The sequence below is a fragment of the Sceloporus undulatus genome, chromosome 5, assembly GCF_019175285.1.
Source record: "Sceloporus undulatus isolate JIND9_A2432 ecotype Alabama chromosome 5, SceUnd_v1.1, whole genome shotgun sequence".
Lineage (NCBI taxonomy): Eukaryota > Metazoa > Chordata > Lepidosauria > Squamata > Phrynosomatidae > Sceloporus > Sceloporus undulatus.
Window position 1 is genome coordinate 130,913,495 of NC_056526.1, and position 15,515 is coordinate 130,929,009.

General features: G+C 37.5%; 1 protein-coding gene across 1 annotated transcript in view; it reads right to left on the minus strand.

Annotated features, from left to right (window-relative positions):
- Window positions 1–15,515, minus strand: part of TENM3 (teneurin transmembrane protein 3) — a 1,412,274-nt gene that overhangs the window by 726,678 nt on the left and 670,081 nt on the right. Inside the window, exon 7 of the mRNA XM_042468494.1 lies at window positions 1,315–1,378. The gene's annotated coding sequence lies outside the window, so the exon portion shown is untranslated. The remainder of the gene's footprint in view (window positions 1–1,314; window positions 1,379–15,515) is intronic.

The following is a 15,515-nucleotide window of genomic DNA, read 5'->3' on the forward strand; positions in this document are numbered from 1 at the left end:
AACTTAATTTGAAAAACTAATGGCTGGCTCCTCCCACCCCTGGCTGCATTACTTGTTGTTCTTGTACACTGCCCTCAAGTTGACTTTGATTCATGGTGACCCTGTGGATGAGACATCTCCAAGCTGTCCTGTCCTCAGTTTCTTTGCTCAGGTCCTGTAGGTCCAGGTCCAAGTCTCCTTGGTTGAGTCTAACCATCTGGCATGTGGTCTTCCTATTTTTCTACTGCCTTCCACCATTCTTAGCATCATTTCTAATTATTCATTTTTCCTCATGATGTGGCCCAAATACAACAATCTCAATTTAATCATCTTGGATTCCAAAGAAAGTTCATACTTGATCTGTTCTAGACCCATCTATTTGTCTTCTTGGCCACCCACAATATTCTCAGCATTTTTCTCTAGTACCACAGATTAGTTGATTGCTTCTTATTGGCCCTTTTCCCTGTCTAGCCCTCACATCTGTCCATGTAATGGAGTATGCAGTGGCTTGGACTATACTTTCACTTTAGTGTTCAGTTATGTCTTTACATTTTATGATCTTGTTCAGTTCTTTCACAGCTGCCCTTTCCAATCCTAGTCTTCTTCTGATTTCTTGGCTGCCGTCTCTGTTCTGATCAATATTTGAACCAAGGTGTGGGAACATTTTGACTATTTCAATTTTCTCATTGTCTAGAGCAGGTTCTAAAAGACCTTCTGTGGGCATTATTTCTTTTTAATGCTCAGCATTAATCCAAAGTTGGATGAATTGATACAAACATGAATAGAAACCGATTCTCATGACACATTACAGCATGTGGCAGTTGTGGCTATCAGTCAGTGCATACTGACTTCCAGCCAATGTGCCATGTACTAAACCTGTCATGTGCATTCTGACAAAATGCACTAAACTTCACACAGATAAGGTTTTGGCACCCATTTGTAATTTCCAGCATTCTGTATTAGTTTAGCACATGGTGTTGGACTGTATACAACTAGTTCAGCCTGTGGCAACGCAGCTGGAACTTATCTCTGACTGACTGAAAATTGTGGCTGCCACAGGGTTGAAATGGTCATAAGAATAGGGCCCAAGCAGGAACATAATGAGATGTTGTAACTTTTATTGGCTGCTTTCCAATGAGATTTACATGCAACTCTGCTGAAGATCATAGTGATTCAGAGTCAGATATGCACCATAATCACACCACATCTTCCAAATAGTATTTTAAGCAACAGAAGCCAGAAAAAGCAAGAGTAAAACAAATTACTTAGGATAAGTAAAGAGCACAGTCAGTGCAAGCCTACACATCTTTGCACTGCATGTCCAATAGGCCTTACCCTTTAAGTGTACATTGGATTGCAGCCCATATTCCTTTTGTCATTAAACTCTTCTTTAGCTAAACTGTTTAAAAAAGAGGGGGTAGGGAGGGAGAAAAAGAGAAGTGTCAAGAATTAAGAGCTAATGGCTCTTGAACAAACAAAACACAACAATTGCTGGGGTTGGCTGTAGTTATTAAACTAGCAAGCTTCAGATTTGCTTGTCAAGATCATGAAAAAATATTAAAGAAATCTAAAGAGGCAGTGATGAGCAACCACATTTCTTGTCATTATGTGAATTCTCTCTGATTCAAACATTGGCACAATCCCAGCGTGTTCTTTGTACAGAGGAGAGAGATTTCTTTGAATGTCAGAATAGCTTTCCAAGACTTCTGATTTAAATTTCAAACTTTTGATCATAGCTCTGTGTGTGTGTGTGTGTGTGTGTGTGTGTGTGTGTGTGTATCTTAGAAATAGGTTCTTTATCTCTCAACCAAGTGAAAATATTAAGCATTTTGTTGTATCAACTCTGTGAGCCAAGTTCCCTACTGTGCCTTCAAATCCACAGTGAATGAACCATATTTGGGATCTGCTTATCAGAAGGAGACATTTAGAAAGACAATAAGTCTGCCCCGCTAGACGGAGGCTCCTGATGCTTTTAGATAGGCCTGTGGTGAACTGCAAAATGGGCCCTAAAATCAGTCTGACATGGTTGCTTAACAAGCTGCGGTATTAGCTCTTGGCTCACAGAATTTCTACTGTCACCCACAGGGCTGATGATGGCAGCCATCATAATTAGAATGCATGAATCAAAAACACCAGGTGACGATTTTGCCTTCGAAGAAAGAAAAGGCCGAAGGAGGGAATTACCATGCCCTTTGACTACTAAGCTGATGCATGCAGCTGGATCAGTGACCAACAGTGACTGGGTGGATTATACTATACGGATCCTTGCTACAGTCTTATACTTCCCACAACCAGGACCTGTCAAAGTATACACTTTGCGCAGCTTCAAAGGAAGTGATACAGCAAGCTGTGAGGTGGGATGTGGGGGTGGGAGAAAGAAAGATAGAAGGGAACCCTATTAAACATGGAAAAAAAGATTTTAAGCTCTTCGTCAGGTTTACCAGTCATCATTTTCAGAAAGTTTATTCTACTAATTTGATTGTTTCAAATTAGCACCCAGAAAAAACCAAAATTGCAGTGCTTACTGAAGTGGAAAAGCCATGTAATCTTAACTGATATGACCTTGAAGGGGATTTATTGAACTTTTCTAAGACTGGATCACCCCTCCTTTGTAGGTTCTTGATTTTAAAATCTGCCTAACAAAAGATCTGCCAGCAAAGCTGTTATTACAGAGATGGTTCTCAATAGGAAGAAGTGGGCTAATTGCAAGCTCTTTGGTGAAATAAAGGGAGGTTTTGCAAACAACTACAGAATTGACAAAATGTTCTACTATGCTCTTACCAAAAACAATAGGAAAGAAATGCGTGAAACAGCAAAGATGTCTAATATAAACAGAGGCTATAAAACTAGTTGGAAAGGGGCTATAAAAGATTTCAGATAATTCATAAATAGTAATTGCTCTTCTGACCTTGATGTGACTACAAAAAGTCCATTAGCTACCAAATCTTGACATATAATTACACAGTAAAAATATTTTCCTATTTATTGTGACAGGTCCTACAATAATCCTACATTCAAGTTCTTACAGATGATCTTTCCATTTGCAATATTTGATTTTTAGTGAAAGGTCTCAAATGAAACCATCACATAAAATTCTGAAACTCCTAAGCACTTGTTTCTAATTTTCCTTTTAGACGTTTGAGCACAAATGCTTTGTCAGATCCACAGTCTGACCATGAGACACATCCTTTATTTTTACAGACTGTAATTAAAATAGAAGGCTTCTATTCAACATTACAAAGACAGCAGAAGGAATCATTCTACAGAATATTTTGTACAGTACTTTCAAAGTATAAAACAACAAGGCACTGACCACTATCTGTGAATTACAATGTTAGTATTAATCCAATTTTCTTTCACATTGGAGTTTTCCAAAGCAAGAGGGAGCACTACCATGTGAATGAAAACAATGCAAGTAATTGTAGTTAACTTCTAAAATGAGCATGTAGACAAATGAAGAGAGTGTGCTATCACTTCTGCTCTAGAAACTATTTGGATGAAATTTCTTGGTAAAAGTAAGTGGTGTTTTATGCAAGAAATTCTTTGCTAAGTGAAATTTTGACTTATTTTTGCACAATGATATGCCATACCACAAACTCCATCTATCTCCCCCCACCCTCTTAGTCACAGAAAAACTTTTCATGCTTATTTAAATCTTGGTGCATTTATTCTAGTTGATTTACTGCCTAACTAGATATGACACCACCCACATAACTAGCAATTATGCATTAGTATATACTGCAGTATTAGTATGTAGCCCCCCCCCCCCCCCCCCCCCCTCTTTCCCTCTTCACTGCAGTTTGGATCAGAAACTTCATCTTCCTCTATGCCTGCCATTTGTACTAGAGTGAAAACACAAATTTGTGACAACAGAATCTTTCCTTCCAAAGCAAATGGAATATGAATGGACAAAGGAGTAAATCTCACTAGCCTACAATACCAGTCTGATGGTGTGTGGGTGCTCTTTATTTTTTTAAAAAATCTCATTTGCACAACTATTAATAATGTGAGTAATTACACTCCTAAGGAATGACCTTTACTGCTGATGTTATGATCATGATATAGTAATAAAGAAATATCTAAGATTCTTTGTGTACACCATCAGGATAGGGTGCTGCCAGACATAAATAAATATATGCCTGGCTTGCTCAATGAAAAGAGACTTCCGTGTGCATGACTGTATATGCTACTCATTAGAAGGAAGAAAGAGAATTACTTTTAAGAGTAGGAAATGCAGGTGATGTGGTCAAAAGAACAGTTTTCATTATGGCAATGAGCTCAATCTCCTTTTCTTTGGAGGATGATCAAACACTTATTTGCCAAATCTACCACATTCAAATTATTTATATTCTTATATGGAAGTCTGATATAGTCTCTCTGATATGGTCTCTTTGATATGTTCAAAGGAAACAACTTGGCAAAAATATTATTATTTTTTAAAATATAAATCCAAGAAGTACTTATAGTCCCCAAAAGAGGTAATTTCTTCCAGAGAATAGCTAAGAAAGAAAAATTGAAAAAGGAAAGGAACATTTGTAGACTTTATTGCATCCACTGAAGAAGGTATTGCAGTATTCATTGCCTGAGTATTACATGAGCAACTCATATAATGGTACACACTGCACACCTTAATGTGTCCTTCAACTATTCTAGGTCAATACATTTATAGGAATGAATGAATGAAGAGTTGATCACTCAGTGAAGGCATTCTGGGGAAAAACAAAATACAAATATTTATTGCCATAGCACAAGTATAATTGTCTATAGAAGCAAAAATAAATTTCTGCCTGTTTAATACCACACTGGGCAAAAATGAGTGAACAGATTTTAATCAGAGGTGATAATATATTTGGAATGGTATTATTGAAAATATAGGGTATGTGATGTAGACAAAATTCACTTGGAGGAGCATTGGAAGGCACCTCAATTTATTTATTTATCCATCTATGATTTGGAAGATTTCCATGAGGTGAGTTAATTTTTTTTGGAAGTTTTGTTCTAGCTGTATAAATAAAAGTAACTTTATCTATGTAAATAGGTAGATGGATGTTCACCAAATTTGGGAGGGATGTTTGGGCCTGTCTGGCTATGTTGGCCATATATATATATATAGACTATGAAGCATACACAAAATTCACGGGTGGTTGTGTGGCAAGGAATACTGCAGTATTGCCAGGGAAATCTGATACCCCTTTGACATGAGTCCAAAAAGGGAAACAGTTCTACTTTCTTATTTATTAATAGTTCCTTATTAGGACCTGGTGTGGTATTACAAGCTGAGAGAACAAGGTGTAGCAGTAGCACCTCCTGTTAAATAGAAAAACTGTCATCATGATACATGCTATGTAAACATTTGATAAGACCTTAACCCCAGGTCCCAAAGAGGCATAGAAAGGAATAAAAGGTTTGGATCTTCGGAAGAAAAGTCTGGAGCTCTTTGACTGTCTGGTATTCTATCTCTGAAATGGAGATATCATTAGTAGTGCTAATCTAAATCAGACTCACCATTCACTAACTAAAATTATTTTCTTACCTGTTTTCCCTGTTACATTCCAGTAAACCAGAGAACTGTTGAGTTAGCAGTTTACTTTACATAATCTTTTTTTTTTTAAATGTGTACTCTCCCTTTTCAGAACATGGGGAAAGGCTGTTAAGAACAGAAAATCTCAAGAAGAAAGTAACACTCTTTTCTTTTTCTTTTTTTTAAAAAACTTATTTTTATTCTGTTATTCACAACTACTAATGCAGTGGCTTAGTGGTTCAGACACCAATTTTGATGATTAGAAGATTGTAAAATTGGCAGTTCGAGGCCCAAGTGCTGCATGATGGGGTGAGCTCCTGTCACTAGTCCCAGCTTCTGCCTAACTAGCAGTTCGAAAGCATGGAAATGCAAGTAGATAAATAGGTACCATTTCAGTGGGAAGGTAACAGCATTTGGTGCAGTCATGCTGGCCACATGACCACCGGAGTAGTCCTTGGACAATCCTGGCTATTCAGCTTAGTAATGGAGATGAGCACCACCTCTAGTTCTTTCATGTCAAAGGACTACCTTTACCTTTATTCACAACAGGCAGAATCAGCATGAATGCCACCTGGTGTGGTACTACCAAGGCTTCAGAAGCCAAGACGTCTTCAGTAATCTCATAAACCCCTGAAGGCAGTTCCCTACACTGGTCATTTGGTTGCAAGTAGCATTTATAAGTCAGCAGGTAGAAGATACCTCCAAGGAGTAGGAGTTACAACAGACATATTAGAGATTAGAATAGTAGCAGTAGTAACAATGTTACCAACAACTGCATAATATATGGATGTCATTTTGGGAGCATGCAGCATTCAAGACAATACATTTGGCATTTTTCTATTGATAAAAAGAAGGAAACAGTGCAATAAACCCATGTGGGGGAAAACTAAAAATATGGAAAGAAGAAAGGCATAGGAAATGGCAAAATGGGTCTAGGGCCTTCTGATCTCCTTTAAACTATGAAAGTTTTAATTGCCCAGAATGATTGTTACTACATCTCTGATCATAAATATTTTATTTCCAACTACCACATCATAATAAATCATTTGATAATGTTTGTGTCTTTTGCTCAAATGTACCCATTATGGTAACTAAAGCAGATATGAGGCTAACTCATTCTCTCATCACAAAAGTAATGATTATTGTGTTTGATAGATGAGTTCCAATCACTGCAACTCAAATGGTTCATCATATTTTCCACAAACCAATATACAAATATTCTAATTGTGGCACTCATACTATTGACTAATGGTCTTCACTCCTTGACAACATATTATATATATATTGGTTCAGAATCACTGAGGAATAATCAACTTATTTTGTTTTTTATCTGTTATAAAATCCCAAATCTAGATTACACCTCAAAACAATATTTTCAGAACTACTGAACTGAGTGAGTACACTTCAAGCAATTCAAAAGTAAGTCCAGAAGATCAGTAGACACTTTATTAATAGAAATGTGAAGTCATATCTTCCTTTTTGACCCTTCAAAAATTTGGTTTTCAGCTCCCAGAATCCCTGGCAATTGATCAAGCTGGCTGGGGTTCTGGGAGCTGGTTCAAAACATCTCATGGACTAAAATTTGAGAAGCAGTGCTCTAAACCTTCCTTGACCTCCACATTTCCTCCATCTTTCCTCCACTAGCAAGTAGCAACACATAGCCCCTCCCATCCCGAAGGTGTGTACAGATTTCTCTCTGTACATGTTGTCTTTTCACCATCTTTTCAGTAATTTGCAACTCTGGGAGAGGAGTAAAAATCTTTTAGTCTAGATTTAATGTGTCTCATTAAATTCTGCCTGCAATTCTGCCCACCCCCATCCTTGTTTTGTACTGGGTTGTGAGCGTGTGTTTTCCTCCACATGAAATATGTGCATTGTAAATGCATCTTTTCCAAATGCACAGATTCATTCATGTATTTACCTAATTTATGCAGGTAGAATTTATACAGGTACATTTTTTCCCAAAAATAATTCCAGTTCTGAGCTGTTTGCATTTAAAAGTGTGCACCTTGTTTCATGCACATTTATTTCTCTGAAATGCTGTGGAAAATGTGTAAAGTGTTGCAATGAGTCCTGAGCAGTGTGAAAACACTACTTTTATCAACACTGTCAATTTCAATCAAGTTTTTTTCATCCTGATAAGTCTTTCTGTCACTCAGCTTTGGTGCCAGTTTAGCACATCTCTCTTTGTCCTGATTTAGCCAGGATGATGTCTCTTGTGTTGGAGTGTTGGGGGAATCCTATCCCCTCAAGATGTTTCTTTACATTTTGTAATTGTATTCCTCAGCAGCTAGAATGGTCAATAAAATTATGTAGTAAAGTAGCAGGGGGAGCTGACAGATGACAGACCTTAAACAAGTTTTATTTCCTTCCATAAAGTGAATTAAATTACATTGCATTAGGGAATGGAAACAACCTATGCCAATGAAAACATTTGGTGGAGTGCAAAATGGAGGGGCATTTGTTTCTCCCTACCACCAGGTATTTTGATGAGCTGTGTCCCTTGTGAGTCTCTGTAGACAGTGACATCTTCATTTAATTTGATACACAGTCTCTGACATTGCAGTTCAGAAAAAATACCTGGTGGTGGAACAGAAAACAACACGTCATTACAGTCCCCTTGGTCCTCAGGGTCTTTGGACGGTAAATGGTTTACCATTTACCTACAATCAGACATTTTTTGGATCTCTTTGCCTGATATTGGGCTGAAGAGAAGCTTCCTTCATGAGTTGACAATTGCTGCTCCCTTGGGAACTAAATTCCAAATTTTGTTTTAGTCAAGATTTTAACCTGAGATGGTGAATAATTTAGAGTATTTTAATCTGAACCTGAATAATTCAGAACTTCATAAAGCTCAAATGTAGCAAGCTTCCCTGGCATCTCTAGGGATTCAGGACAAACAAAATTCCACAGTATTATTCAGTTTGGGCTACATGATAAGGTCAAGGTAAAAGGTCAAGCATGGTGGCACAGTGGCTAAATGCCAGTACTGCAGCCACTCTCAGTCACAAGTTTGTGAGTTTGATACCTGCCAGGGGCTCCAGGGTTGACTCAACCTGGCATCCTTCCGAGGTTGCTGAAATGAGTACCTAGCTTGTTGGGGCTTACACATTGTAAACCACCTAGGGAGTGCTAAGTGCACTGATCAGTGGTATAGAAATGTACTTGCTATTGCTATTGTTGATACGTCTCTAGATAAAATCAATGAAGTGGGAAATTAATTGCCAGAATTTGAAACAGTGCTGGGCTGAAATATTCAACCTGAACACTTCCCTTACTTTCAGGGTGGACAAAAAAAGGTTGCATTAATTGGGGAAAAATGAATAAACTAAGAGCTTGAGGTCATGTGGCCCTACCTTTGACAATGTGAGAACGGATTATCCCTTATCCCTTTTCTTGAACAGAATGCTACAACTGACTGGGGCTACAAACTTGGCAGCTCCAAAACTATTTAGTACTTGCTGATAATATTCAGTCATACTAGTTATTAACAAAACAAGCATATGCATATGACAACTTAAGTTTCATTTTTTCCTATTCCTATCACTCACTCTATAAAGGCAAGAATTTCAGTTCAATTATTTAAATCAGAATGCCTGCTTTTTTTTACTTTTCAAACTTTCCTTTAGTTCATTTTCTCTTTACTTTTTCTTCTTAAAAAAAATAGAAAATGCCTCCTTCAGACCCTATCTTTTCATACCTTTAAAATGTAAAGTGACCAAACTCAGTTTTAAAAGCATAGGTAAAAACCACTATCAGGTTACAATATATGAAAATTTTATATTTTCCATATTATTCCCTATGTACCTTAACATATTATTCACTTTTTTGACCTTTGCAAAGCATTAAGAAGATCTCATCACCAGACTGTCTGAAATGATGTCTGGAACTTTTTCCAGAGAGGTTATATTTAAATCATAACCCACCAATGTCCAAAGTACACTTTAAATGTATACTCCATCCATGTACTTGTCCATTGCTCTTGTCTATGCTAACTTTCCTTTGCCATGGTGATTTGGGTTTTGCCTCCACATTATGGTGTCAATAAGAATATTTCTAAATTTGTGTTAACAATGCTTTCTCATTATTCACCGACCCATTGAGACTAGGCTAAATGGTATAACTGATCTTCATTATTCCTCACAATTACATTTCTTTATCCTGAAATGTAGGGTGAAAAAATGTTTTTATTCTGCCGCTCCCTGATAAATACATGTGATTTGCTCAACTTAATTATCTGTGTAATTAAGATGAGATGACCTCTATTACTGACTCCCATTAGTAAAAATAAACCTTAATTACTGTACCTGCTTATTTATGTAAATAAAGACATAAAACATATAGATTATTTACTTCTAGTTCTCCCCCCTGCATATGATGCTCATTACTCTTAGATGGTGACCATGTCAACCTTTTGCATGGTAATCATCTATCATTATGAATACTCTTGGAACGACTAGTAGTAAATTAATACAGATGCAGTTCTGTTCCTAAAAAGTCAGGTTACTGTATGTGTTGTGTGAATCTAAACCTTTTCAGATCAAAATATTGACTTGATCCATTTATGGAATCTAGGGGACAACCCTTAAATTCCATGGAAGAAAAAAAGGGAATGTATATGTGATGTAGAACTGCTCGAATCCTGGTTATGAGTCCCCAAATTAAATGTAACTTGTGAGTAATATATTTTTTTTGTCAATTTCATGTTATTAAAGACATAAAAGGCATGTAGACTTTTCCAAGTAACAGGGTTATGCCACATGATTCCGTCCACCGACAACCCATTCCATTGTTCCAGCAATGAGGCACCCACACTGCAGAAATAATCCAGGTTGACACCACTTTAACTGCTATGGCTCAGTGTTGTGGAATGCTGTGGGTGGTAGTTTTGTGAGGTATTTAGTCTTCTCTGTCAGATAATGCTGGGCCATAACAGATAAGGCTGCTTCTGGAAATAATCCAGGTTGAAACCACTCTTAACAGTCTTGGGTGAATGCTATGGAGTTCTGGGAATTGTAGTTTGTTGGGTCACCAGAGCTCTGACAGAGAAGGCTGAATGTTTCACAAAACCACAATTCCCAAAATTCCATGGAGGTGTGGCAATTAATGTGGTGTTAACCTGGATTATTTTTGCAGTGCAGACACAACTCCAGTACTCTGGCAAACATTCAAGAGCCTCTGCAGAGGTTTTTTCTGCTCTAGTACCCTAATTTAAAAATCCAAGGCTGAAAACTAAAACATCCCCATACAACGCATATATGCAGTGCCACTAAATAATGCTCCATCCCACACTATATTCATCTCAAGTATCCCAAAAAATTATTTATGCTGGGATGGACAGTTAAAACACGTGTATATTTATGTTGCTTCCTTCAGGTAGAATAAGACTATACAGAAGGTTTTTTTTTTGTTCACAGAATATGAGAAAAAAAGTAAGAACTGGTACAAAACAGCTGGAGTCCTGGACCTTTGGCTTTTTTCCTGTTTCTTAGGGCATGAGCAGATTTTGAGCACTAAGCTCTGTCATCTCAACTATTTAGTGACTGACCTCTGTCATTGTCATATCTGTAAACAGAGTGGTTGTTGAGTGCACTTTTATGTAGTATATATTTTGGCACACCATGTGGTCTGAATCTATTACCCAAGTGACTGTTACAACAAAACCTGTGGCATTCAAAGGAACATCACATCATCTATCAGGTTTCCTTCCAATGCTATGTCTGACTAGACTTTAAAGGCCTCACCAAGAAGCAGTGAATGCAAGAGCCATGGGGGACCACTATATCACTGAGACAAATACTAATGGAATACAGATGATATTGTAAGTATTAGAAATTCACTATATCAGGATTGTTTAAAATGGATTTACCTTATCCAGAGATCACAGAGTGAACACAAAAAATGTGGTAATTTGGCTGGAAATCCACAAATTTCCAAGCTCACAATATGTTCCGTGAAAGAAACAAATATATTTAGAAACACGAGCATGTTGGGAAAATGCAGGCACATAAACATATTTTTTTTCTAAAATGCTGACAAACACATGTTAGTCAGTGATGGGATGTGCCCCCTTGAAAAGTGAGTACAAAAAAATCATGCACACACCCCCTCCTTTAAAAAAAAAAATACATGAAACAAGCACATAACCACATTGGGTAGCCAAAGGAGGAAGTTGCATAAATGGACTCAGACAAGCCTTTGGCAACTGATTCTGTGTTTTATAAAAGGGCCTTTTAACTGAATGGGACTTGCATTTTCCTTTTACTGGCATGCAATTCTGCTTTTAATTTCCATGCTTTTGTTAATGTTAAGTTTCAGCTGTATTATAAGCAACCTTGAGTCCAGTTTACGGGAGTAAGTTAGGATGTAGATTGAATTAATTAATTAATTAATGATGAAGCAAAAGGACACAAATAAACTCTCTATTTTTGTCCACAAACAGATAAAGCCTTTCAGCGGGGAGAGGACAAGGGGGTCATGTTACACATTTGTCATAGTCCCGGAGTAATGATGTTTGAGGCCTGTCTGTTCTCCCTTCTTTCATTTCATTTCAAATCCCTGTTAATGGCAGCTAGTGTAATCTACTTCCAATTTGTATGAGTTCCAGCAAACAAAACATATTTCTGACGAATTACTGAGTTAACTCAATATTTCTCAGCTCCAGTGTAGTTTGTACACTATATACTGAAATCACCCAGTCTTGTCTTTAAATATGAGAAATATTTCTATTGAATCTAAGTTATATATATATATATATATATATATATATATATATATATCTCACACAAACACATTTAATATGCTGGTACCATGCCAGTTAAGAGCACTAACTGTGTGTGTTGGATCCAAATGTCAAGTCATCTGTGAATTGACTTGTTAATCAGAGGCAAAACTCATCTTCCATACGGGGAGAAAATTACTGGCTTACTTTAGTGAGGTGCAATAAGATTAGTGAAAGAATGGGATGAATTCAAAGTTATGTGAGCAGAACTGCACTTGTGCACTAAAGCACTTCCAAATATAGCTTGTCTTCACTACTGCTGCAGCCCATGCTTTTTGAAAAGAACCCCAGGAACAGCTTTGGTTGTGGTGCTGGGGGAAACCAGGAAAATAATAGCTAGAAATGCTCTATACAATCAGTTTTATCAGGGATGGGAAGATATCTCTTGACTAGACTACCTAGATATGAAGGCGAAGGCTTTCATGGCCAGCATTCATAGTTTTTTGTGGGTTTTTTGGGCTATGTGGCCATGTTCTAGAAGACTTTCTTTCTGATGTCAGGAAGAAACTCTTCTAGAACATGGCCACATAGCCCCAAAACCCCACAAAAAACTACCTAAAAAGTTTGTTTGAACTAGAGCAAGCCTGATATTGGGAGTGTGATGGACACCTATGTAAGGGTGTATGCATATGGGGAAGTAGGCTCTAGCAATCAATATGGCAAGGTCATAGCAGAGGCATTTGGTACACAATGAATTTAGGGTGGGAGTAATTTCTTTGGAGATTATTGCAAACAGAAAAACCGTCAGGAAAGATGCAGGATCTAAAAGACACAAACAGGTCTTATTGCATTTATTTGTGTCCAGGCTGTAGGTAGCCGGTATCCACCCGGGGATTTTCCCATTCTTGAAAAAGTGGCCTACAGCCTGGGCACAGGTAAATGCGATAAAACCCGTTTTTGTTTTTTAGATCCTTTATCTCTCCTGCCAGTTTTTCTATGTGCAATAATCTCCTTAGTGGGAACCTGAACCAAATGGTCCAATGCCCCTCTGGACAACTCTTCATTATTGTTTGCTATTTGTTATACTGACTAGGCAAAATGGGATTTACAGTCTTAACAATATCTTGAGGGTCACATTTTCCTTCATCCTGAGGTTCTTTCACACTACACAATTATAGCACTATGATTCCAGTGCATTGCCATGGCTGCATCCTATGGAATCCTGGGTTTTGTAATTTTGTGAATCACTAGAGCTTCCTGGCTGAGAATTCTAAAAACTTCTCCTTAAACTGCAAATCTCAGGATTTTATAGGAGGGAACCATGGCAGTTGAAATGTAATCATAGCCTATAATTGTGTAGTACAACAGCACCCAAGCATTAGATGCTAAGAACAGGGTTGACCTAAAAATGCCTATAACAACATGAAAAACCATTCAGTTTTTAAGAAAAATCATTCCACTTTTAAGAAAGAATCCTAAAGCTATTCCATTTATTTGTTTATTGAGGCAATAATATATTTTAAACATGTGCAAATAATCTATAATTTGTATACTGTAATTTGTAGTTCTGTCCTGAATCAAGACTGATTAATTTACAGGCTCTAATAGTGAGACCTTGTTATTGATGACAGCAGCTCACAGCAAACAAGTGGCACATCTCTGTTAAATCAGCAAGTGATCTCTTACATATTCAGTGCCACACTGTTATTAGTGCTGATCAATCATGGCAAACACATACAAATGACAGTAAATAGCCTATTCGATCTCAAACAGTTGTTTGTGGTACCTCTCATTATTAAACGTCACAACTGGAACTCTCTCTGTATGAAAGCTTTTGAGAGATAATCTATCGTCACTGTACAAACTACTTTTTAAATCTGTGACACATCAATAATTGTGACAAAGTTAATATACTGGAAGTATGCTAATAATGAAAGCAAGACTTTAAAGTTCTATTTAATTATAAAAATAAGAAGGGAATGAGTGTATACCTGCAAACAAAGGATCTGACACTCCAGATGTCACAATGAACGAGAACAACTTGTGACAAAATAAGTCTGTGATGGAGTCCTCTTAGTGTCATATATGCAGGCATAAATTCCGGTTCTGTCCCTGTGTATAGTTTTAAGGTTTTATGGAAAGAAAGAACGTTCTGGAAGGCCAGAGGATGATTCCTCCTTTAAGATTCCAGCTGTAGCAACTTAGATAGATGCTACTTTGCCCACCCTCAGACCCTAAATCGTTATGGGTCCATGATACAGCAACATGATACATGAAAAGTCAGTTATATGGGGAGAGAGGAGGACCAGGTAAAGATGTACATTGTGGAGGAATGTTTGCCTCCAGACCTTAACACTCTGCCAGTCTGAGGTAGGATTTTGGCTTGTGACTATAGGTCAGGTAGACATGACATTTGTCCCATGATTAATTATGGCATTCAATATTTAAACCACAACAATTAATAGTGGGAATGATATGGGAAAGCTGGGGCCATGGGGATGAGGAGAAAGGTCAAAGACCTTCCTGACTGGCAGTAATGCTTCTACGCCTGCTATTTATTTATTTTTAAACCCTCAAGCATCTAATAAATGGCCAAGTAAATTTCGGCCCTAGCTGTGCCACTTCTGATTGCAGGCAGACTCTCCACACAAAAATATTTTCTCTGGCACAGTTTTACCACCTCACTGTTGTTGGAGTAAAAAAAAAGTCTTCTAAAATTCTCTGAAGTTGCCAGCCACAGACGCTGGAGAAACGTCAAGAATAAACTCTTCTAGAACATGGCCACACAACCCATGAACCCCACCAAAAACTATGACGTCAGCCATGAAAGCCTTCACCTCCTAAAATTTTATCCCCACCACTGAATTGGTCACTCAAATGGTCTTTCATGGACCTGTTTTCAACTCGTAGCGTACAATTTAGGTTTGATTAATGTGGCTTTTGTCTGTGGTATATCTAAGAGCCTTATCCTGCCTTTCTCATTCTCACACCTTTTGAGAAGCAGAAACATGAGATTTTCACTGCTGGTTCCTCACCAATTAAACTACAATGATAAGGATCCTATTCTGGGACATAGGAAATAGTCAATATTCTAATGAAAAGGAAAAAAACATCTTCACTCTGTAAAGTGGTGTTGGGAACACCAAACATGGCTATTTACTGGGTTGTGGAGACATTGTTGCTGTGAATCCAGCTACAGAAAAAGAGTTGAATTAAACTCAAAATTAAATTAATTAAAAGTAATTAAACTCTTAATTCAATACTTTTCCATACTCCCCTCTCACTTTCCACTGG